The sequence below is a fragment of the Mesocricetus auratus genome, unplaced genomic scaffold (assembly GCF_017639785.1).
Source record: "Mesocricetus auratus isolate SY011 unplaced genomic scaffold, BCM_Maur_2.0 Super-Scaffold_100028, whole genome shotgun sequence".
NCBI classification, from domain to species: domain Eukaryota; kingdom Metazoa; phylum Chordata; class Mammalia; order Rodentia; family Cricetidae; genus Mesocricetus; species Mesocricetus auratus.
Genome location: NW_024429209.1, coordinates 1,288,513 through 1,310,939, shown reverse-complemented (window position 1 = coordinate 1,310,939; position 22,427 = coordinate 1,288,513). Strand labels below are relative to the sequence as shown.

At 41.5% G+C, this 22,427-nt stretch overlaps 1 long non-coding RNA gene across 1 annotated transcript in view; it reads left to right on the top strand.

The window, feature by feature from the left end:
* LOC121134496 overlaps nucleotides 1-21,222 on the top strand; it is a 43,602-nt gene extending 22,380 nt beyond the window's left edge. The window contains exon 2 of the long non-coding RNA XR_005871587.1: nucleotides 17,856-21,222. This is a non-coding gene — a long non-coding RNA (uncharacterized LOC121134496). The remainder of the gene's footprint in view (nucleotides 1-17,855) is intronic.
* The last annotated feature ends 1,205 nt before the right edge of the window (nucleotides 21,223-22,427 follow it).

Sequence of the window (22,427 nt, the reverse complement as noted above, 5' to 3'; positions counted from 1 at the left end):
AACTCAGTTTAAAGTATTGTAATAACTGAACTAGACAGCACTTTCCAGAAGGTGGCTAGGTTGACAGAACTGTCTTTGACAAGGGTTAAAAATAGTACACTTTCATGCTGTATAGATTTTATACCTTCCTTCCTTCCCCAGCATGTAGCTGGGTAGACATTATCATTTGGAAGCATGACACTAATACTATTCATGTGTGTGTGAATGTGGCCATTGCTCTGATATGTGAAGTGAACTAAACTTAATTGGGTTAACACTTTCACTATAGTTAGGGTTAGAATGCTGAGTTTCTTTCAGTGAAGTTGGCAGCAAGAGAGGGGGACAAGGGAATCATAGCACTCCTCCCTTGGGCTCACATTATAATTGTGGGATCTTCCTCTTCCAAATTAGAATCCTCCTTTGCTGCCATACAACACAGAAGAGCACTTCCGGGTCTGGAGACACAAGTGACAAATCACCTCCTTGCTAGGTGTCCACCCAGACACAAGTAAGCAAGCTCGAATGGCATTTGCTCCCCTCCCCCTTAGCAGGGTTTGGTCCGGGCTACAGCATCCTGACAAAATATTTAAACCAACTTGCAGGAACTGGCATCAAAGTACCATTTCCCACCAGGCTGAGTCCTTGACCCTCTGCAGCCTTGGAAGAGGGAGTCTTGAGCTGAAACATTCAGGAGCCGGGGGTCCCAGAAGGGATGTACTAAATTCCATCCAGATGTTGAGTTTATTTTGTACTTTGTCTCCTTCTCCTCCTCCTTTTTTGTTCAAGTGAGTGAACAAGTTGTTTTTCATCTCATCAAAGGATGCGTGAAGAGCATTGCTTCCTACTCTCCTGGGTAAAAACATCTGGGCCAAATAGCGCTTTGTTTGCATATGCAGCATTATTAGACAGGTAAATGATGTCCGCTAGTGCACTCTAATATACAACTTCCCAAGAGCTTACCTGCAGTTGTAGGGCCTCCACCTGTTTCGAAATTGTTCTAGGAAACAATTGCTGCTCAAACAATTGTTACTTGAGGATAGCATGGCATAGTTGAGGATCTCATAGCATCTGAGCATCTCAGTGCCGGCAGCTTTATCGTCCGGTAGGTAACATGTGGGCATTAGACAGCTCACAAGACTCTTCTCCCGCAGTGCAGCTTGCTGTGGGGCTAGGATGAGGAAAAACAGATCTTCCTAGGCTGCAGCTCACTTGACTGCCCTTCAGCCCACACCTGAGCTCCTGCTCCCTGGAAGAGAAACCTGAGGAACGGGCTCAGCTGTGGCTGCACTGAGGGGACTTTCTGTCATGGCTGCTTCGGACTGCACAAGCTGAGGCAGGACCAGGAATCAGTGACACTGGGAGCGGGAAGCTCAGCGAAGAAGGGAACTTGCTTCCAGTCCTCAAGATATGGGATTTTCAATTTTCTCATGGTGAGTTTCAAAATTTTAGCCCTTAGACTGTAAGCGAAGCCAGAGTCTTGCCTGTTTACCAGGAAACACACATGGAAGCAAAGACTGTTGAGGTGTATTGTTGAACCCCTTCTGACTATTCATAACTCTTTAACATTTTTTTTTTAAGCTGGAACACATGCCTGTAAACCCAGCACTTGGGAGATGGAAGCAAGAGCATCATTGGGAGTTGAAGGTCATCCTCACCTACATAGCAATTTAAAGACCACACTAGGTTTACATGAGACCATGTTTCAAAAAACAACAATAGCCGGGCGTTGATGGTGCACACCTTTTAATACCAGCACTTGGAAAGCAGAGGCAGGAGGATCTCTGTGAATTCGAGGCCAGCCTGGTCTACAGAGCAAGTTCCAGGACAGCCTCCAAAATGAAACAGAGAAACCCTGTCTCGAACAAACAAAAAAACAAACAAACAATAAAACCAAAGCAAAATAAGAGCAACAAGAAACCAGGTGTTAGTGGCATAGGCCTTTAATTCCATTTAAAATGCCATTTTCTGAAGGTCTTTGAAAGGTTTGAAGACTATCTATCTCAAATATATCTCTGTATATCTAGAAAACCTAGAAAAAATGCTGCTGTCAAGAAGCTGTGCTTCTCTCTGTTTTTTTTTTTTTTTTCGAGACAGGGTTTCTCTGTATTGTTTTGGAGGCTGTCCTGGAACTCACTGTGTAGACCAGGCTGGCCTCAAACTCACAGAGATTCGCCTGCCTCCACCTCCCAAGTGCTGGGATTAAAGGTGTGTGCCACCAACGCCCAGCCTCTCTCTTCTTTTGTTTTTAAAATCCCTTTAAAGCTTTTGTCTTTCTATGTGGAAACTCAATCCTACATGCTGACACCATTTGTAGAGTGCAGCCTTTCCTTCCCCACCATCCAGAGGGATGTTGCTTACTACCTTGTTCCTTGCAGTTGCCTTCTTATAGAACCCAGGACCACCCATAACAGGCTATGCCCTCCCACATTAATCACTAATTAAGAAAACATTACAGTCTTGCCTACAGACCAATCTTACTTTCCCAAATGAGAGTTCCTCTTCCTAGGTGATTCTGTCTTGGGTCAAGTAGACATAAAACTAGCAAGCACACCCCTTTAAGACACTGGTCAAGAGGTCAGATCTTGAAGCCTGAAGAAATCAAACCACACCTCTCTCTCTGGAACAGAGAATTAAGAAGCTGCTTTGTGCTGTGGTTTTACAACCTCACATTTATGATTCTGTCTCTACTTGTCTCCTTTGTCACATAGGCCATCTCAAAAAACTTAAAGTTGCTTGGGGATTTCTGTGAAGGCTCTCCTCTCTACCGTCCTGTCCCATCCTCTCTTATTTTAAGCTATCTTTTGTAATGAAGTTTGTTACACACACACACACACACACACACACACACACACACACACACACACACACACACACTTTCTAAGAGAGGCCAGCAGACACCATTGCATTTTTAGGAACTGGAGTTCTCACGTGATTGTTGGCCATCATGGCGGTGCTGGGAATTGAACCTAGTCCCTCTGCAAGAACAGTGCTCTTAAATACTGAGCCCTTTTCTCAGCCCCCTGCCTCTTGGTTTAAACGGAAGCCTCTTCTTCCCTTGAAGGACCTGTTAGCAGCTTCTGATTTATTACACTGTTCCTTTCTTCCTGCTTTCCCACCTCAAGGTCTGGTTATGGCTGAGGGCTTTTCTCTTGCTAGACCTCACTCCAAAGGGTAATTACATCTCAGTGTCTTTCCCAAATCAACAAATATGCGTCTTTTTCCTCCAACAGAATCTAGTATAGCCCAAGCTGACCTTGAACTTGCTTATGTAGTTAAAGACAACCTTGAGTTGGGTGGTGTTGGCACACACCTTTAGTTCCAGCACTCGGGAGGCAGAGGCAGGCAGATCTCTGTGAGTTCGAGGCCAGTCTGGTCTAGAGAGTGAGTACCAGGACAGCCTGGGCTACACAGAAGAAACCCTGTCTCAGAAAACAAAACAAAAAAACCAACCAAACAAAAAAAGGCAACCTTGAACTTCTGATCTTCCTTTCCATTTCCATTGTAGAAGTTAGTGCCATATGTGGGGACAGGGGTTGGATCAGTCAAGTATCAGCACTGATTTCATTTAGATTTATTTATTTATTTTTATTTCATGTTCATTGGTATTTTGTCTGAATGTATGTCTGTGTAAGGGTGTCAGACCCCCTGGAACTGGAGTTAGAGAAAGTTGTGGGCTGCCATGTCAGTACTGGAAATTGAACCCTGGTCCTCTGAAAGAGTATCCAGTGCTCTTTCCACTGATCCATCTCTCCAGCACCTTTATTTTGTTTTATTTGTATACTGGTCATTGCTGCTGTCCCCAGTGAGCTTTACAGTCAGGAATATTCCTGTTTACTCCAGTGTCCTTTAGTTTATGTATTCAGGAGCAGCAAACATCTAGGCCCAAGGGTGTTCCTGTTAAGCATCAGATGGTGGGACAAGAGCACTGAATTCTGCAGTGCAGAACTCAGGAAGCCAAGTGCTCTGCCTGGTAGTCTCGGCTCTTTCAGCTCCAGCCCCACAGTAAACCACGTTATAGAAGGGAAACAGATGTGGAATTGAGTTATCCCTGCTATGATCTTAGAGCTCTCATTTTCCACTGTAATCCACAGTTTATGGGACTATTCCTCACCACAGAGGTCGGGGTCACTGACCACCATGTTGTCTACAGCCTGAGCCCCCTGCTGCTCAAACCTCTCAGTGGTCTGCATATAGCATACCCCCCAATACAACAACTGCTTCTTGTGGCTGTCTCCCACCCAGACACTGTCCCCATCCTCCCTGACTTAGTGATTATTCTTTGTTTTCAGATCCTCAGAGTAGCTCAGTCTCAAACCATTGGTCCCATTCTTAAGATGACGCCTGGCTGTGCACTGGGTGGTCTTCATAGCATGGTGTGCTGCTTTTCTGATGCTGGAGGGGGTCGCTGTCAAACTGTCACCAATAACAGGGACACATCTCTGTACCACACTGGCAGCTCCCTGAGTTCTTTCAGAGACTTCCATCCAAGCAAAACTGCAATTCACAGCTTCATCGAAGAAACGGGTTTCAGGGCGAGCCAAATCTGAAGCAAAGCCAAATATATTAAAAGCAGGAAGAGAGGTGCTGAGATGGAGTGAGGCCGAGATCTGATAGGACAGGTGGGGGCCTCTTTCTCAGGGATAGTTACAATCAAGTTTACAATGAGTATATATATATATATAATATATTAATATATATGCTTTTGGTGGCTCTCAAGTTATATCTCTAAAGGTTGCCAGCAAATGGCCCCTTCTGTTTAATGAAGCCAAAGTATGTACTCTGTAATAAGTTTAAAAGTTAAAGATTTTCTTTTCTCAGTAAACAAAGTTCTCTGGTAGGTTCATGAGTATGTTTAGGTTTAGGGGAATGCTAAAAACTCAAGGTTATAGGTCAATTTTGGCCCTAAATTAGCACATTTGTTTAATTTAAAAATATTTGGAGAGTTAAGATAATTTTCATTATTTAATTGAATTATATTACAGTAAAATATTACAACAATTTTTAGGCTATGAAATGGTTAACACTGGTACACTGTATTATTCCAATCTTTTAAATATATTGAGTTTCTCATGATCAAACATATAGTTTGTATTAATGAATAATCCAGACATATTTGGAAACAATGTGCATTTTTTCAGTCTGGTCCATTTGTTTTACATTGCTATTAGAATTTTCTGGCTGATTCTGTGACTCTCCAATCTACCCATTTCCAAAAGGAAGGTGCAGATACCTCCAACCATGACTTTGTGTTTAGCCTCTTTTTCCTCTCTTTTGCCAGTGTTTCCTCCACTTATAATGGCTCCTGCTTCTTCCACATCTTTGTCAATACTTGCTACAGTCCTTTAAAGATTACTTTAGTCCTAATGAGTGTAACACTGAATTTTATTGTGGGTGGAGAATTTTTGCATCTGTTCACATTGGGATATTTGCCTTTATGCTAATCTGTGTATTATAAATACTAGACCTTTAGAAGATACAAAATTTGAAGCCGGGTGTTGGTGGTGCACGTCTTTAATCCCAGCACTCGGGAGGCAGAGTCAGGTGGATCTCTGTGAGTTCCAGGCCAGCCTAGTCTACCAAGCGAGTTCCAGGCCAGCCTCCAAAACAATAAAGGGAAACCCTGTCTCAAAAAACAAAAAACCAAACAAACCAAAAAAGATACAAAATTTGTAACTATTTGCTGTCATTCTGTGGTCTGTCTTGACATTTTATATATCCTCTAAAGCACACATTTCAACCTTCTTCGGTTTATAGTCTACTTTTATTTTATGTGTATGGGTGTCTTGCCTGCATGAATGTCTGTACATCTCTTGTGTGCCTGGTGCCTGAGGATGTCTGAAGAAGGGCTCAGATCCCTGTAGCAGATGTGTAGGTGCTAGGAATCAAGCTGGGCTTTCTGGAAAAGCAGTCAGTACTCTTAACCTCTAAGACATCTCTCTAGCACCTGTTTTTGTCTTTTTTTTGAAAAAAGGTCTCACAAAACCCAAGCAAGGTTTTTCGAGAAAAAGTCTCACAAAACCCAAGAAGGTCTTGAACCAGGTGTGGTAGCAAACATTATAATGGTTTTGGGGAAAGGTGGAGACAGGTGGATTCCTGGAGGCTCACTGGCCAGTGCAGTCAAAATGGCAAGCTCCAAGTTCAGTAAGAGAACTGGTCTCAAAAAATGAGGTGGAAAGTGAAGAGAAAGATATGCAATGTTGACTTCTGGCCTTCACATGTGCATTTACAGGCACATACCTTCACACACATGTGAAAGCACACCACACACACACACACACACTCACACTCACGCGCGCACACCTTTCATTTATTGACAGTTGTGGCTCTCTTCTCACATCTGTATAAACAATAGGCAATTCATGTTTATTAGAATTGTATATTATGATAATAGAGCACAAAGAGATACGAGACCGGCTTCCTACCTCTAAACAACGTAAAGCAGCTGTTCTTAAACATCTCAGACTCGATGGAGAGATGGCTCAGAGGTTAATAGCACTGCCTGCTCTTCCAGAGGACCTGAGTTCAATTCCCAATAACCACGTGGTGGCTCACAGCCAAATGCAATTCAATCTGGTACCCTCTTCTGACATGTAGTCAGAACACTGTATCCATAATAAATAAATAAATCTTTGAAAAAGTTTTAAAAAATAAAAAGAGATATATTTATTTAAAAAAGAGGGGCTGGAGAGATGGCTCAGTGGTTAAGAGCACTGACTGCTCTCTGGAAGGACCTGGGTTCATATTCCCAGCTTCCACATGGCAGCTCACAACTGCCTCTAAGTCAGTTCCAGGGAATCTGACATCCTCATACCAATACACATAAAAAAAAAAACCCCACACACTTCAGACTCAAGAACCCTTTATACCCTGTAAAATTTTGTCAAGAATCCTACATAGTTCATAGAAGTAGAGACCTTTAGTTAGGAGGCAAAAGGGACTCTGAAAAATGCTTACGATTAAGGGAAAACAGCTGCATGCAAACTACTTGAATTATTGCATAGAAGATAATTGATCCCAGTTGGTTTGTGAAAGATTTGGAAACAAAAGAACTCCAGAGAAAAACAAAAATGACTCAAGAACTGCGAAAGCAAGACAATGAGATTTGTTTCAACCAAATTACCCCTTAAAGAATATGCTCTACACTAGGAAAATATTTCAATTAACATTTTCCAAGTCTGCCTTTAAGCTATATTGAACAAGTTGTAAATACACCAGATTTTTCAAATGGTTTCCAATAAAACTTTAATTATTTTTATTCCCCAGGCAACCTGAACCCCCACCCCCCCCTTTTTTTTTACCTAAGACTCTCATTTAGGGGTAAAAATCTGTATTTTGAAATGATTTTTATTACTTTTATTTATGTGTGTGCACATGTGTGGAAGTCTGAGGACTTGTTCAAGTCAGTTCTCTGTTTCCACCACCACGTGAGACACGGGGATCAAACTCATCAGGGTTAGCAGCAATAACCTTTATCTGATGAGCCATCTCTCCAGAGCCATCAGGACAGCCTGAAATCTGAAGTTTTAAAATCTTAAGGGGCTGGAGAGATGGCTCAGCAGTTAAGAGCACCACTGGCTGTTCTTCCAGAGGAATAGCTCAACTCCTGCAACAACGTGGTGGCCACAAGCATCTGTAATGAGATCTGGTGCCCTCTTCTGGCCTGCAGGTAAACATGCAGACAGGACACTGTATATGTAATAAATAAACTTTTTTAAAAATTTTTATTTAGGCCAGTTGGTGGTGTCACACGCCTTTAATCTCAGAACTTGGGAAGCAGAATTAGGTGAATCTCTGTGAGTTCAAGGCCAGCCTGATCTACAAACTAAGTTTAGGACAGCCAGGTCTGTTACACAGAGAAACCCTGTTTCAGCAAAAAAGAAAAATCTGAAGGGAAAAGGCAGAGACTAGGGTTTTATAAAATAATGTAGTTAATGTTTAACACTAATTGCGTTAGTAGCCATGGGTTTTCATTAACTTGTATCAAAACTAATTGAATTATAAATAATACATTTTAGTATTTTATGAACTTAAAAGTAAAAACAAAGTGCCATCTTATAAAGTACACATAATGAATAAATTTTAAAAAAAAAAAGAAGAAAGGGGGAAAAAAGAAACCCAGAAACGCCAACTTTCTGCTGGGCCTTCTCAGAGGCCTTGTTTGCCCTCTAAAGCTTCTCTGATTTGCCCCAGGACCAAGGAGGGAGCTGTCAGTAGCTCAGTTTCCTGGAGGAGAAAAAGAGCATCAACAAATGTTTGGCCTGCCTTCAAGACAAGGCTGCCTCTCCTCAGATGGCTGTCAATCAACAAGAACTTCCACATCCCTTTGAGGAGCCACAGCTTTTCTAGAGGGGAGGAAACCGGCACCAGCTTCCAGAGAAGCCAGAGCTCAAGTCTGTAGAGCCCGGGGCATGAGGAGAAAGGATACAGCTGTACTTTGAAGTGTTGTCTCTGGGCCTTCCCCACTTGCTCAGAAACTTTACTTCATCCACATCTGCCTCCAAAGCAGATGTTGACAGGAAGAAGGTGGGCAGCACAAAGAGATTTCCAGTGGGGACCCCAGCTGTGAGCTGGGAGAGAGGCGAAGTGCAGCCCTGCTGTCAAGTTCAGGGACGACAGTGCTCGTGTTCTCCTGAGATGTGCAGCCAGGCAGCTTTGGACAAAGGATCCCGAAGTAGGCACAGGTGATAGAGCCCACCCTTTCTTCCATTGCCTGTCTGCTTGGGCTGAAATGAGCTTACTTCCCAGTCACACCCGATTTCTGTGTGGGAAGTAACTGATCTGAGGTTAGGACAATTAAATAGAGCTTGGGTTTCCTGTCCTGATATATTTGCCAAAATAGTTCTATGCAGGTGGCAAGACAAACAGGAAAATAAGGAATCTTTGCTTCTTAGAGGCTATGAAGAGTCATTATAAAAGAGGCAGTAAAGAGGATGCTACAAGGGCTTGGCTGTGGCATGAACTAATAGGCTTTTAGTTTAGACAAAAAGTGGAAAATGTTGTGTGATATATTATTTGTATTCTGATAAATAAAAGTTGTTTGAAGCCAGACAAAAATGAAAAATAACTTGTAATCTTGGCATTGAAGACCCCCACAAGTGTTCTAAATGTCTCCAACCACATTTCCCATTACTAACTACTCCAGACCTATGGTGAATACGTTGTCTATAGGGTTACCAATCTAATTGTGAAAACCAGCTTTCAGGCTTAGAAACTTACCTAATCTGTGTTGGAGAAATCTCCCTGTCTTACATTGGCTGATATGGTCCTTTGTTAAAATTCTGACATAATTGTGTGAACATGTAGGCTCCACAAGGGCAGAGTCTGGGTCCCTGCTCACTGAGTATCTTCAGTGCCCATCACTGTAACATATAACAGACGTTTGATTCACCTTTGTTGAATAAATGAATGACTGACTCGAGGAACACCTTAAAGCACTGGAAACGATTAGAATTAAGATGGCGGAGAGTGAGTGGCTGCTGAGAGGAGAAGACAGAGGACAGGAACAAAGGCTGATGCTGCTTCCTGAGATCTGAGGATGCGCCAGCTTTATGGGAATTCCTCTACAGAGAAAGACATTCAGCGCTAGGGGATGGAAGAGCTGGGGTAGACATCAAAGGATGAATGTGACAGGAACAGATTGAGCTGGTGAGGCTTGAGGCAGAGACTGAGCAGGGGAGCCAGTGGCCATGAGATCAATCACCAAAGCCACAGTGCCAGGGTAGATCTATTGCTCCTGACAAATGGTGGAAGGGTGACTCTGACACATCTGGCCTGGGAAATGTCCATGGAGATGAGGATGGCGGCAGCAGAGAAATCACAGAAGGGGTGGGGGTGGGGTGGGGCAGTCAATGACAGGTTACCAAATCACCACAAAAACTTGCACAGTGAAAAACAATGGTTATGTCAGGAAGATCTAGACAATTACATTTAAATATCCACCTCTGAGGACAACTGAAACCACTTCAGCCACGCTGGCTCCTACAGCTCAGTTCACGTCCCCATAGTCTGTTCTCATACCAGGACTGGGTTAGGCCTGGCCTCAAGAGTAACTCTGGCCCATCTGTTGGCAATAGCCTCTGCCCTCTCCTGAGCCAGGACGCTTAGCAGCTATCAGTGTGAACTCTGAGGACTTGAGAGAGACGAATCTTTTGTATGACGGAACGTTGCCTGCATCAACTAAGAAGTAGTTGCCTTGATGAAATCCCAGTTGAACTCTTCCTCAGCCTGGACTATTCTTTGCCCATTCTTGTCAGCCTTCAGGTTTCCGTTTAAAAGTCATTGCATTGGATTCCTGCATCTGATAGACCTGAGTGAGGTACAGCGTTCACAAAAATATTACAGATGATGGTGAGCCTGTCAAAATAACTTAGAATCACTCCTTGCAAACAACAACATTATTAGTAATGAGTTGATGATAACCAGGCATGAAGCTCAAATGATGTTACGAAGAAGAGCTTCTCCCTTCTCCCCCGAGGTTCTTGCATGAATACTACATGTGAAATAAGACATTCGGGAAAGCCTTTGTTTTTGTTTTTCCAGTCTACTCTGACGTGGTCTTCTGCTCTCATATTGCCACTGTGGCTTTCTCTCCTCCTTTTCCTCTGCTTTTGTCTGCTCGATCCCTTCCTTTTGTCTGTGTGATATTACACATGTTCCCCAGATTTCAGCATTTACGGAAATCAGGCTTCATTGTTTTCTTTTTCCATTCCTGGTAATTTGATTTAAATAGCCCAGAGAAGAGTCTTGTTTTCTCATGTGTTCATGCAAATGTGACCCAATCATGCTCTGTGATCCAGGACCAGAAGAAAGTGGTACATGAGAGTTCACAGCCAGCAGCCACAGGCACCACTCAATAGATGGTGGTCTGTAGGTTGTTCTGTAAAAATTATCTGCCTCCTATTCCTATCTAAGGATATAAATGCAGTTTTCAAGGGTTCCAAGTGCAATAAATATCATGTATACAAGTCTTTAAAATACTTTGTTACCTGTCAGTGGTGGTGCATGCTTTTAATCCTAGCACTCAGGAGGCAGAGGCAGGCAGATAATCCAGTTTGGTCTACAAAACAAATTATAGACTAGCCAGGGCTACACAGATATACTCTGTCTTGGAACAAACAAGTAAACAAAACAAAACAAAAAAATTGTATTTTTATCTGGGAATATAGGCCAATTAGTAGAGATCTTTCGTAGAATACATGAAGCTCTGGGTTCGATCCATAACACCATATAAATTGAGTATGATGGTACCCACTTGTAACTCCAACATTTGGGAGGTAGAGGCAGGAAGATCAGAAATTCAAAGCAATCCTTCACTACATGGAGAGACTCAAGTCAGCCTGGGCTAAATGAGATTCCATCTCAAACAAAACAACTTAAAAGAAAGTTCATTCTCAATTTCATTTTGTTCTTCAAATTCACTTGGAAGGTAAGTTCTATTATTATTTTATCCTTATTTATATGTAGGGAAGCTGAGGTTCAAAAAATAAAACCCCCCAAATCAGCCATGTACTAATTGCCACTTAGTAGATTCCAAGAAGTCCATCTCCAAATGATATGGTCATTATTCTACATCAAAAATAAATCTGCATTACAAAAATAAGTGAGCATAGAACTGTGACAAAAAATATTTTCTACAGTGAGAGCCTAGAAGGCTTTGAAAAAGTGTTGTAACGCAGTTCCGCTTCCTAGACCTCTTCTGCCACACCCCATCTCTCTCCCTTGCTCTGTGAGACTATGAAGAAGCATCTTTTGGGAAGTCAGCAGCTGTTCAGGAGCAGTTTACACTTGAGTTATCTTCTAATCAGGTAGCATCTGGAGTAGGCTTTCAAGATCTCACTGTCACCACTGTGTAGTAGCATGTATTATTTTGGGTTTTGTTCATGGTTCCTCACTTATAAACTCCCTTCTCAGGAGAGGTTTTTGATGCTAGAATTTTCTTCCCCATGGAGGTCTACAGCAACTCTAATCTTCCCCTACTTTCATTCCTTCAATTCATCATAATTAAATTCTCTAACCTACCTGTATGACAATAGGTCATCAGACCCTCCTCATTCCAAAGTATCCAGGAAGAAGGAATGTTGTAGGAGGACATGGTTATACAGGCCTTGCTAGGTCTCCCTGTTCTGTGCAATAAGTCTCCATATAAAGCCAGAAGGATGGGTCAGAAGTACTTCTGGATAGTGCAACATGTGCTATCTTGATGACAAGCCTAGAGACAGCATGGAAGCTCTGCACCTTTGCCCATGTCTTCATGCACATAGTTCTTAATCCACATCCATTGCCATGTCCTCTATAATAAAGTGGTGAATTTAAGTGTCCTTCTAAGTTCTGTGGACTGCTGGCACTCACCAATCAAGCCCAAGCATGGGATTGTGGGAACTTCCATCTGTAGCTGACTCATCAGAGCCACAAGAAAAACAACCTAGGACTCGTACCTGACATCTGAAGTGTGTGAGTGATGGGGACACTTACAAGTGTGCCCTCAACCTGTGTCAAGTGATGCTGTCTCCAGGCCAATTGTCTCACAACTAAATGAGGGCGTGCAGCTGATTCTGCTACTGCAGGGTTGTATACAAGCTTGTAGCAAGAATTCCCTACATGTTTTCGGGTCACAGCATCTTCCATGTTGGTTGTAGTGTAACAACCTTGCCTGGACAATCCCCAAAGCCTTGAACAAACATTCAGATGTCTGGTTTTGTTCTTCAACCTATCCTTCACGTGGTCACCAAGAATGTTTCAGAAGGGTAGAATCTGTTCATGTCCTTCCCCTAAAATCATTTAATGCTCCTGTTCTGGGCTAAATTGTGCTGCTCCCAATTTGTATGCACATGTACAACCCCCAGTATTTAGAATGACTCAATATTAAAGATTGGGCAATTGAAAGGATAATTAAGTTAAAAAGAGGTTATAAGGATGAATACTACCTCGTTCTGATGTCTTTGTAAGAAAGGAAATCCAGACATTGACAAGCACAGAGACAATATGAATACACGTGGAGAACACGGTCATCTACAGAACAAAGAGGGAGGCCTCTGAAGCGACCAAACCTGCCATCAAATTCTCACAGTAGTGAGAATAAATATTTCTATGTTTAAGCCACCTACCTAGTCTGGTGCTTTGTTACAGTAGCCCTTGTTAAGTTTTCAAGGTCTACAACATAAGCTTAACCTGGCATGCAGAGACTTTCCCAATGATCTTTCTTTTCATGTCCCACCTTTCTCCACACCATCTAGAACACTGAATGTGTCCAGACTCCTACGGTGCTCTTGTCTGCTTCTCACTTTATCTTCTAAGTCTCAGACTCCATGGCCCTCACCCCAGGCAGCATGAGCTTCCCCTCCTCTGGGACCATGTGAGGTTCTGGAAAGGCAGACTGTCTGATGCATCTCCCTAGCCTCAGGTTCCATCACAAGGCACAGTAATGGGCACACGCCCATACACATATCTCAAGCCAAACTCAGCATGGGCAGAAAGGAAAATGTCAGGGAAACCTTCTCTGTCTTTCTTTCCTCACAGATGGAGAGCCTCTGATCATTATGTCACCACTTCAAGCTAGCACTTTGTCTCACCTCAAGTTTAAGGAAGGGCTGGCCCTGTGGAAACCAGGACAGTGAGAACACAACTTAGGAATTGAACTGTCTCTGCCATGTCCTTTCTCCTGGTGCCTTCAGTCTCTTACTCACTGATTTCTTTAGATTCCATATTCTGTCTCAACTAGGGTGCTGCTGTCTGGGGGGTTCCTGGGAGAGGCGGGGATTCTCTCTCTCTCTTTCTCTTTCTTTCTCCTGGGCCTGTATACAATTAAAACAACAACAGCAGAACATTCTTCCATGTAACCAGGGTAGACGGGCATCGACAGCTCCAGGTTTACATGGCAGTGTTTCAGCAGCCCAAGAGGACAAACAAATCCTCTCTTGAGGAAAGGACTCTGAACACCATTCTTGCCTCACAAGACTGCTCCTTGTACCAGCTGCTTTTCTTTCAAGAGGAGGAGGACTCTGTTTTCCCAGTGCTTAGGCAAGTTCTTCCTCCCCTGCTCGCAGTCCCATGCACAGCTACTCTGGCTAGGGGAATGGGCGTGGGGTCCTCCTAGACTTATTAGCTACAACACATGTTGCAGTGAGTGCTGACAAAGGTCTGCACACAAATGTTCATAGCATGTTATCACAGCCAGCTCCTGGACGTGACACAAATGTCTAGTCAGTGGGCGCTGAGATAAATAGTCTGTTACACAAACCCAGTGAAAGCTCAGCAACAGAAGGGAGTGAGCGTGTCACCCCAAGTAAACGTCAAGGGCAGCATGCTGTGCAAGAGAAGGCAGACTCAAAACCGCCCCGTGCCTGCTCCCTTTAATGGAATCTTTAGAAAGACACAACTGTACTGGGTTCCTAGAAGTGTGCGAGAGGTAGGCTTAGTAAGGTAATAGTAAAATCCTGGAGACTGAATGGTAGTGGTTTCACAGATTATACATTTGTCAACCACCAGTCTCAGGCCTACACTCACACAGACAGATGTTCTTAATGGCTCTTTACAATATATCTGTACAAAACAGGCACTGAGGGGCTGAAATGACATCTCAGGATAAGGAGCTGGGAACAGTCCCCAGGCTCTGGCTGTGCAGCCCGTCCCTCAGCGCACCCCTCTCCTCTTCAGCACTTTAGCATCATGTTAATTGCAATTCCTCAACACTTCTAAGCTGCCTTTCACCCAGGTGTTTACAGGGGCTGCCTGTCTGTCCCTCAAAGTCCACCCAACCAGAAGCTTTCTGCTTATTCAGTGCCAAAATGCTTGCGGAGTGGAGCCATCTTTGCTGACTTTCTGTCCTTTAGATCCTGAATATTCTATTGCTTTGTACATTGACTCCTTTACAATAGTGGAAACTCTCAAAAGAAAGCATGAAAGAACTTTCCTTCATAGAAATAAACTCTGGATGTTTAGACATCTGGAAAATGAGGCTGGAGATGCATCTCAGAGCAACAAAGACCCGGAATGACACAATCTTGTAATCTAACACATGGGAGATGAAGACAAGGGGACCAGCAGTTGAAGGCCATCCTCAGCTACATAGCAAGTTTGAGGCCAGCTTGGGCTACATGCAATGCAAAACAACAGAACAAAATACTTTGGAAAATGGAGACTTAAAACACCTGGGAGCCTGGCATTGTGATGGCATGACTTTAATCCCAGCACTCAAGGTTTAATTCCAGAACTTGGGGGGCTAGGGTAGGTGAATCTCTGTGAGTTTGAGGCCAGCCTGCTCTACACAGTGAGGTCCAGGACAGCCAGGGCCACACAGAGAAATCCTGTTTGAAGAAAAAACAAAATCCCTGGGGTTGAAGAAATGGTTCAGTAGTTAAACGTACTGGCTGCTTTTCCAGAGAACCTGAGTTTGGTTCCCAAAACCCACATGGAGACGAAGAACAATCTATAACTCCAATTCCAGAGGATCAGACATCCTTTTCTGACCTACAAGGGCACTGCATGTAGACATACATTTGCACACATGCAAGCAGAACACCAATACACATAAAAAAGGGGAAGGGGGAAGGGGGGAGAGAGGGAAAAAAGAAAGAGAAATCTGAGCTGGAAAGCTGGCTCCGTGGCTAAGAGTGCCCACTGCTCTTGTAGATGACTGTTTCTGACCACATGTTGGGAGGTTCACAACTGCCTGTAACTCCAGCTTCGGGGGGATCCGGTGCCATCTTCTGGCCTATGTGAGTACCTGCACTCATGTGTACATATCCTCACCACCACACACACAAATACACATATACATATTTTTAAATTAAAGATAAATCAAAATTAAAAAAAAACAACAACAAAAAAAACCCTAACTCTGTCCTTGCTTATATGCCAGAAACTGCACAACACATCTCACTCTTGGTTGAGAGTATTAACTTCTAGCTGTGGCATCAGCATTCCAGCAAGACAGTACAGTACATTATCAAGCATCTTGAATACTACCCCCAAACAGTTTTTTCTAATTATGAAGAGCTTTCTTGCTAATTATTAAATCCATATGTATTTCAAGAGGAATTTTACCCTTGTTTGCTTCATTCACACTCAATCCATCATGGTTACTTTTAGGAGCTATTTGATGTTCAAGAAGCCATTAGAATCCCCATAATGCTCATTTCTGAGAAAAAGGATGTGGGTAAAATTAAGCAAAACCAAATGTTAATAAAATCCTCAAAGAATAAACAGAATGTTATTGAGAAAAGTTATGATACACTGTTCAGTCTCTTCAGACTCCATCGAAGTCTGTGTGACTGGAGAGGCCTCACATCTTTATTCCACATTTTCTCCTGGGGCAGTGTTGGGGGTGGTGGAGGGTAGGGGTTGGGGGTCAGGGGAGGGGGAGGGCTGTGGAAAGATGAAAAAGGAATAGTTTGATGAGCACAGAAGTGTTTGGCACGCTGTATCCAGCAACATGTAAATCTAGATTGTCTGAAAACCCTCATGCTACAGAACATCAGTCATTGTTTACTATAATAACATAAGCACTATTTTAAGTGCACACTGAACTGGTAAGAAAGCAGAAGTCCAGATTATTTCTGTCTGTCTTTCTCTTTCTCTGTGCAAGGATGAAAAATATAGAGGGTCCTAAAACTTTGGGAGAAACAAATTATTTGGGTGAGGAAGTGGAGGACATCTGTTTAGAGGTAATAGAGGACCTGGTGCTTGGATTTTTAAAATGCCATAGTATAAATAAAATATATTCTTTTAAAAAGCAAACAAACAATAAACAACAAAATACAGGGACAGAAAAATGAAGCAGTTCCTGTTTATTGTCTAAAAGCTAATTCCTGTTTTTGTCCACCCCTTTGCTGGAGGGCCCTGGGATCGTAGGCTTCTGACCTTGGTATTTTTCCACCATACCTGACTTTGGTATATAAGGCTCTACTGTTGTAATAATAAATGCCATTCTCCTTGTAAGAATGAGCCGCTGTCTTTGTCTTTATTTTCATCCTTTATTTTCATCCGAGCCCTTAGCCTTGGATCATTGTGAAGTATGGTAGCACTGTAGCTACGAACACACCAGCAGCTCACTACAATAGGATAGATGGAGTATTTTCTTTAATTTTGCCAAATGCAAATAGACTAAATATTGTAACTGTAATTCTTGCTTGATAACTGTTTCATTATATGTAATTTTACTATGTTAAAATTTAAAAATTACCTTTTTTAATTAGACAGAAAAGAGGAGATGGTCTGGGATGTCCTTCTGTATGCTCTGAATATGTGCTGCTTTTATTGGTTGATGAATAAAGCTGTTTTGAGCAACAGCCAGGCAGAATAGAGCCAGGCAGGAAATCGATACAGAGTTATGTAGAGAAAGAAGACAGAGTCAGAGAGACATCCCATAGGAGTAACATGTCAGAGTATCACCAATAAGCCACAGTCTCATGGCAATACATATATTAGTAGAAATGGGTTAATTTATAAGAGAGAGCTAGCCAGTAATATGTCTGAGACATTGACCAAACAATTGTAATTGATATTAAACCTCGGAGTGTTATTTCATAAGTGGCTGCGGGAACTGACAGGAGAGACAGAAAACTTACAACTACACACAGGAAATGTGTTTTTTTAATGAGCTTTTAAATATTGTGAAATACAACTTTAAAGTGAAAACAATGTACAATAAAAACTCCACAGTTTGTGAGTCAGACCCTGAGTTTACTCAGGGGCAGGAAAACTGTGATGCTGAAGACATTACCACAAATCATAGTAGAATCATAAATAACGTGCTATGGAAGTTTGGTGGAGAAAAAAATGCTGTCCTATTGAAGGTATACAAGAAAAGGGAACCTGAGGGAGGAAAGAGGAAGAATATTCAAAAAGAATAAAACAACTGAAATTTTATTTTTGTTTAGAAGAATTATCTACTAGAAGAACGATACTGCATATTGGGAAATCAGGAACCTGAGAAGCATGAGACAAAGAAGAGGCATCCCTTCACGCTCAGAAGACCAGCATGAGATAGATAAAGAGGAGCCTGACGTCACCACGCACAGAAGAACAGCAACGACCCGAAGCCTCCACCTGGAGCACTTTAAACCGAAATGAGTATGACACCACTGGAAGGGACTTGAAGTACAATTTAGGGAAGATGACAGCAAGCGGGCCTTTTTTTTTTTTTCCTATCTTCCTTTGAAAAGGTGGTTAGCTAAAAAAGAAAATGTAGGCATTAACTATAGGATTTGGAACAGAAAAAAAAAACCTAGTGATTCCAAGACTTTATATTATTCAGGCCTTATAACTAAAATGTACATATTAAAAGATTAATTTTGAGCTTCCTGGCAGAATGTTTCTGGTCTGGTGTTGGGCTTGTTTTGATCCTGTGCTTTCAAAAGTATTAATTCTAAAAACTGAAGTTGATAAAAAAAAGTTACAAGATTTATAAGAAGTAAAATGACTTATAATACAGATTTAAAATAAAATAAGATGATCTTAATTTGTCATAAACATATCTTAGACTTAACTGAGTGTTTAAATACTGATAAATCTATATACTGCCTTATAAACCTAGGCAGTCTTAATTTCTTTGAAATCTATTGCAGTGGTAGCTAGGGTCTACTGACATGTTTCATGAAACATGATTGAAACACAGCATGAAGATGGGCTAGGGAGACAGTTCAGTGAGTAAAATACTTTCTTGTGCAAGAATGAAGATCTGAGTTTGGATCCTCAGGCACAGTAGCACACACATAACCTCATGCTAGGAGATAGAGACAGGTGGACTCAGGAATTTTCTGGCCACACATTTTAGAAAAAGAAAGTGAGCTCCAGTTTCAGCTAAAGATCCTATGACATTATATAATATTAATAATAATGTCGAGAGGAGATTAAGGAAGATACCCCAGCGTTAAATCTAGTCTCTACTCATACCTGCATAGATAAGTACACACACACACACACACACACACACGCGCGCGCGCGCACACACACACACACACACACACACACACACACACACGCAAACATGCAAATACGTAAGTAAGGTATTAAGAGCTGTTTGAGCTGGGCGGTGGTGGAACACGCCTTTATTCCCAGCACTCAGGAGGCAGAGGCAGGCAAATCTCTGTGAGTTTGGGACCAGCCTGGTCTAAAGAGCTAGTTCCAAGACAGCTATGGCTGTTATACAGAGAAACCCTGTTTCGAAAAACAAAGAGCTGTTTGATCTTCTAAAGAAAGTGTTTTTATTTTTAAAGATTCTATTTATTTCTATGTGCGTGTCGTGTGTGTGTGTGTGTGTGTGTGTGTGTGTGTGTGCAGGTGCACACCAGCAGCATAGATAAGATTCCCCAGAGCTGGAGTTAGAAGCATTTGGCGGTCTGAATTCTGGTTGGTCCTCATGACTGAGCAGCAAGCACTCCTAACTGCTAAGCCGTCTTTCCAGCCCCTAGAGCAAGTATTAGAGTATAGAGAGACAATAAATGTCTAAATGTTTTACTGAAAGTTCAATCTGTTTATATAAAACAGCATTACTCAGGATGATAAGATGTAAGTTTTGTTAAGTTACATAGTTTGTTTGCTGTTTTTCTTGTGCTGAGACAGGGCCTTATATAGTCTAAGCTACCCTTGACTCTCTGTGTATCTGTGGATAGACTTAAATTCTACCTCTTAAGTGGAAATACAGCATGAACCATCACACACAGCCTATGAGTCACAAATTCTGTATTGTGATTTTGATTAGAATTTTCTTGAAAAATTCTAGAAAGAGGTTAATTTTTAAGTAGCCAAATTTAAAAGAAAATGAGATGATATGACATGCTTTATATTAACCAAAATACTTCTAATGGACATAAAAACCTTTTATTAGATTATTCCTATGTGTTTGTCCTCTGGGAATACTCTCTGGGAATAATATATCAACAAATATTATTCGCAAACGTGAAATGTTAAAATTAAGGCTATGACACATATAAGTTATAGATATTTTTGTCAAGTATGATGTTTATACTAAATTTTCTTTTCATATTGGAAATTATAGGAGATGTATTCTGCACAAACAGTAACATTCAGGATCTAGGTGAACTTAGCCCGTGTATATTAGAAAAAGGACTATGCTATAAAGTCTTATAAAAAAGAGAGCTTTCCAATACTTGCATTTAAAGGGTGATTAAATTATTAAAATATGGGGATGGGGAGGTGGCTCAATGGTTAAAAGCATATGCCACTCTTTCAGAAGACAGGAGTTCAGGTCCAATAACGAGAGCAAGTGACTCATAACTCCAGCTCCAGGGGATCTGACACCCTCTACTGGCATCTGCAGGTACTGCATTCGAATCCACAAATGCACACTCACACACATATATACATATGAATATAAATAAAATCTCTTTTGTTAAAAGTTCAGAAATTGCCTCTTCCAGGGACAGTGCTTACAGGCACTCAGAATGGTCCTACGTTTCACATACTGTTGTAGGTTTTCCTACAATCCAGTCTCTAGCAAAACTAGGTATCTTGAACCCCTGGCAATAGGATTGTTTACCTTTATATCAAGAGGGTCGGGAAAGCACCAAAATCTGCATGTGGTGTGTATCCAGGCAAACTTGGATGGTTTTATAAAGTCCTTATGAGATTGTCTAAAACAGAGAAGCAGTCAGTAGGGCTTGCAATTGTCCTGTTTGTGCTCAGCATGCCCAAGACAGTGTTGAGCGTGCTTCCTTATTGAAAAGCAGAAAATCATAGTGAAAGTGTTGGAGGCACAAGCAGAGTCAGAAAGCAATGAGTATGAAGCTACATGATAAAAATCAAGGCTTGTTCAAAAGAGAAGAAAAGTTCAGATATGCTCCCAATTTTTTATCAAGCAAATAAAATATAATTTTAAGAAATGAACTTAGGACTAGCTTATAAGTACAGAAACTTTTGCATGGTTTCTGGTATTTGCTCCATGTGAAATTATGATTCTTTGTCATGTTGAGATGAACTGATTTAACTCTTAAAATAATAATAAAGTTGTCCCTCAAAATAATTCATTACCGGTAGATAGTACATTTTGTAATGCAATAAGATTGAATACTTTAATATTTAAATTGGTATGTATGTACATTGTGAAGTTTTCAAGGTGAACCCAGAACTGCTAACAAAAAGACAGTTTGAGCTATATCTCTCTGTTCATTGGGTCATTAGACACAAAATTTGTGTTGTAACAAAAAATGTTCTTATGATATGCTACATGGAATAATGATGTCTAAGTCACTGACAGATGCAACATGATGAAAATATTGGAGACTTTATTTTGTATGCTTTTTCAAGTATATGTTTTTTTGTTATTTTTCTTTTCTTTCTTTTTTAGCATGCTATATAAATGCTACACCACCACACTAGATTTCAAAACCTCTTCTTGTGTGAGAGGTAATGTTCCCACATGCAGATGCACATGTAGTTACGTGTGTCACGGAAGCAGAGGTCAACCTCAGATAGCAATGCTTGGGCACCATCCACTCTGGTTTTCATTTTTGTTTGAGACAGGGTCTTACTACATAGCCTTGTTTAGCCTGGAACTCTATGTAGACCAGGCTGGCCTCCCCAGTACTGGGATTAAAGGTGTGAGCCAGCCTATTTTTCTTTTTGACATAGTGTTTCTTACTGGCCTGCAGCTTGCTAAGTAACCTAGTCTGGCTGGCCGACAGACCCCAGAGATTCACCGGTCACCTCGTCTCCAGTGTTGCGTTGTAAACACACTATCGCAGCTGGCACCTTTTTACATGTAGGTTCTGGTCATTAAACTCAGGCAAGCACTTTTTCAATTGAGCTATCTCCCTAGCACCATAATCTTTTAAAACTTTTTTAGGGGCTAGTGAGATGGCTCAGTGGTTAAGAGCAGTAACTGCTTTTGCAGAAGACCTAAGTTTGGTTTCCAACACCCATACTGGGTGGCTCACAGACATCTGTAACTCCACCTCTAGGGAATCCAACACCCTCTTCTGGCCTCCATGGGCACTGCACATATGGTATGCACACACAGACACACAAACATATACACAAACATAAAATACATCTTAGAAAAACTTTCAGAAACAAGTCTCACTGAGTTGTTCAGGCTAAACTTGAACTCACTGTATGAGCAAGAAGGTCTTGAACTTGTAACTCTGCTGCCTCAGCCTCCCAAGCAGTTGGGATTGCAGGCCTGTGCCACCGGGACCAGCTTATGTTTTTAATAAATATATAGTGACCACATAATATAAATGCTCTCCATAATTTTTGAGGTTTACAGAGAAATATATCATACAAAAAGATTTATTTATATTTAATTAAAGTGACTGTAATGAAAATGCTATTAATATTTGTAATACTTTATATTCAAAGCAATTAGACTTTCTTAGAATATTGAACTGCTTTTAATAAAATTTAAAGAGGGCTAGCATTAAAAAAATAATAATTTAATGTTTTCTGTTTCTTGTTAATTTTGCCAGGCTTTTAACAGAATCAGGGCTCAT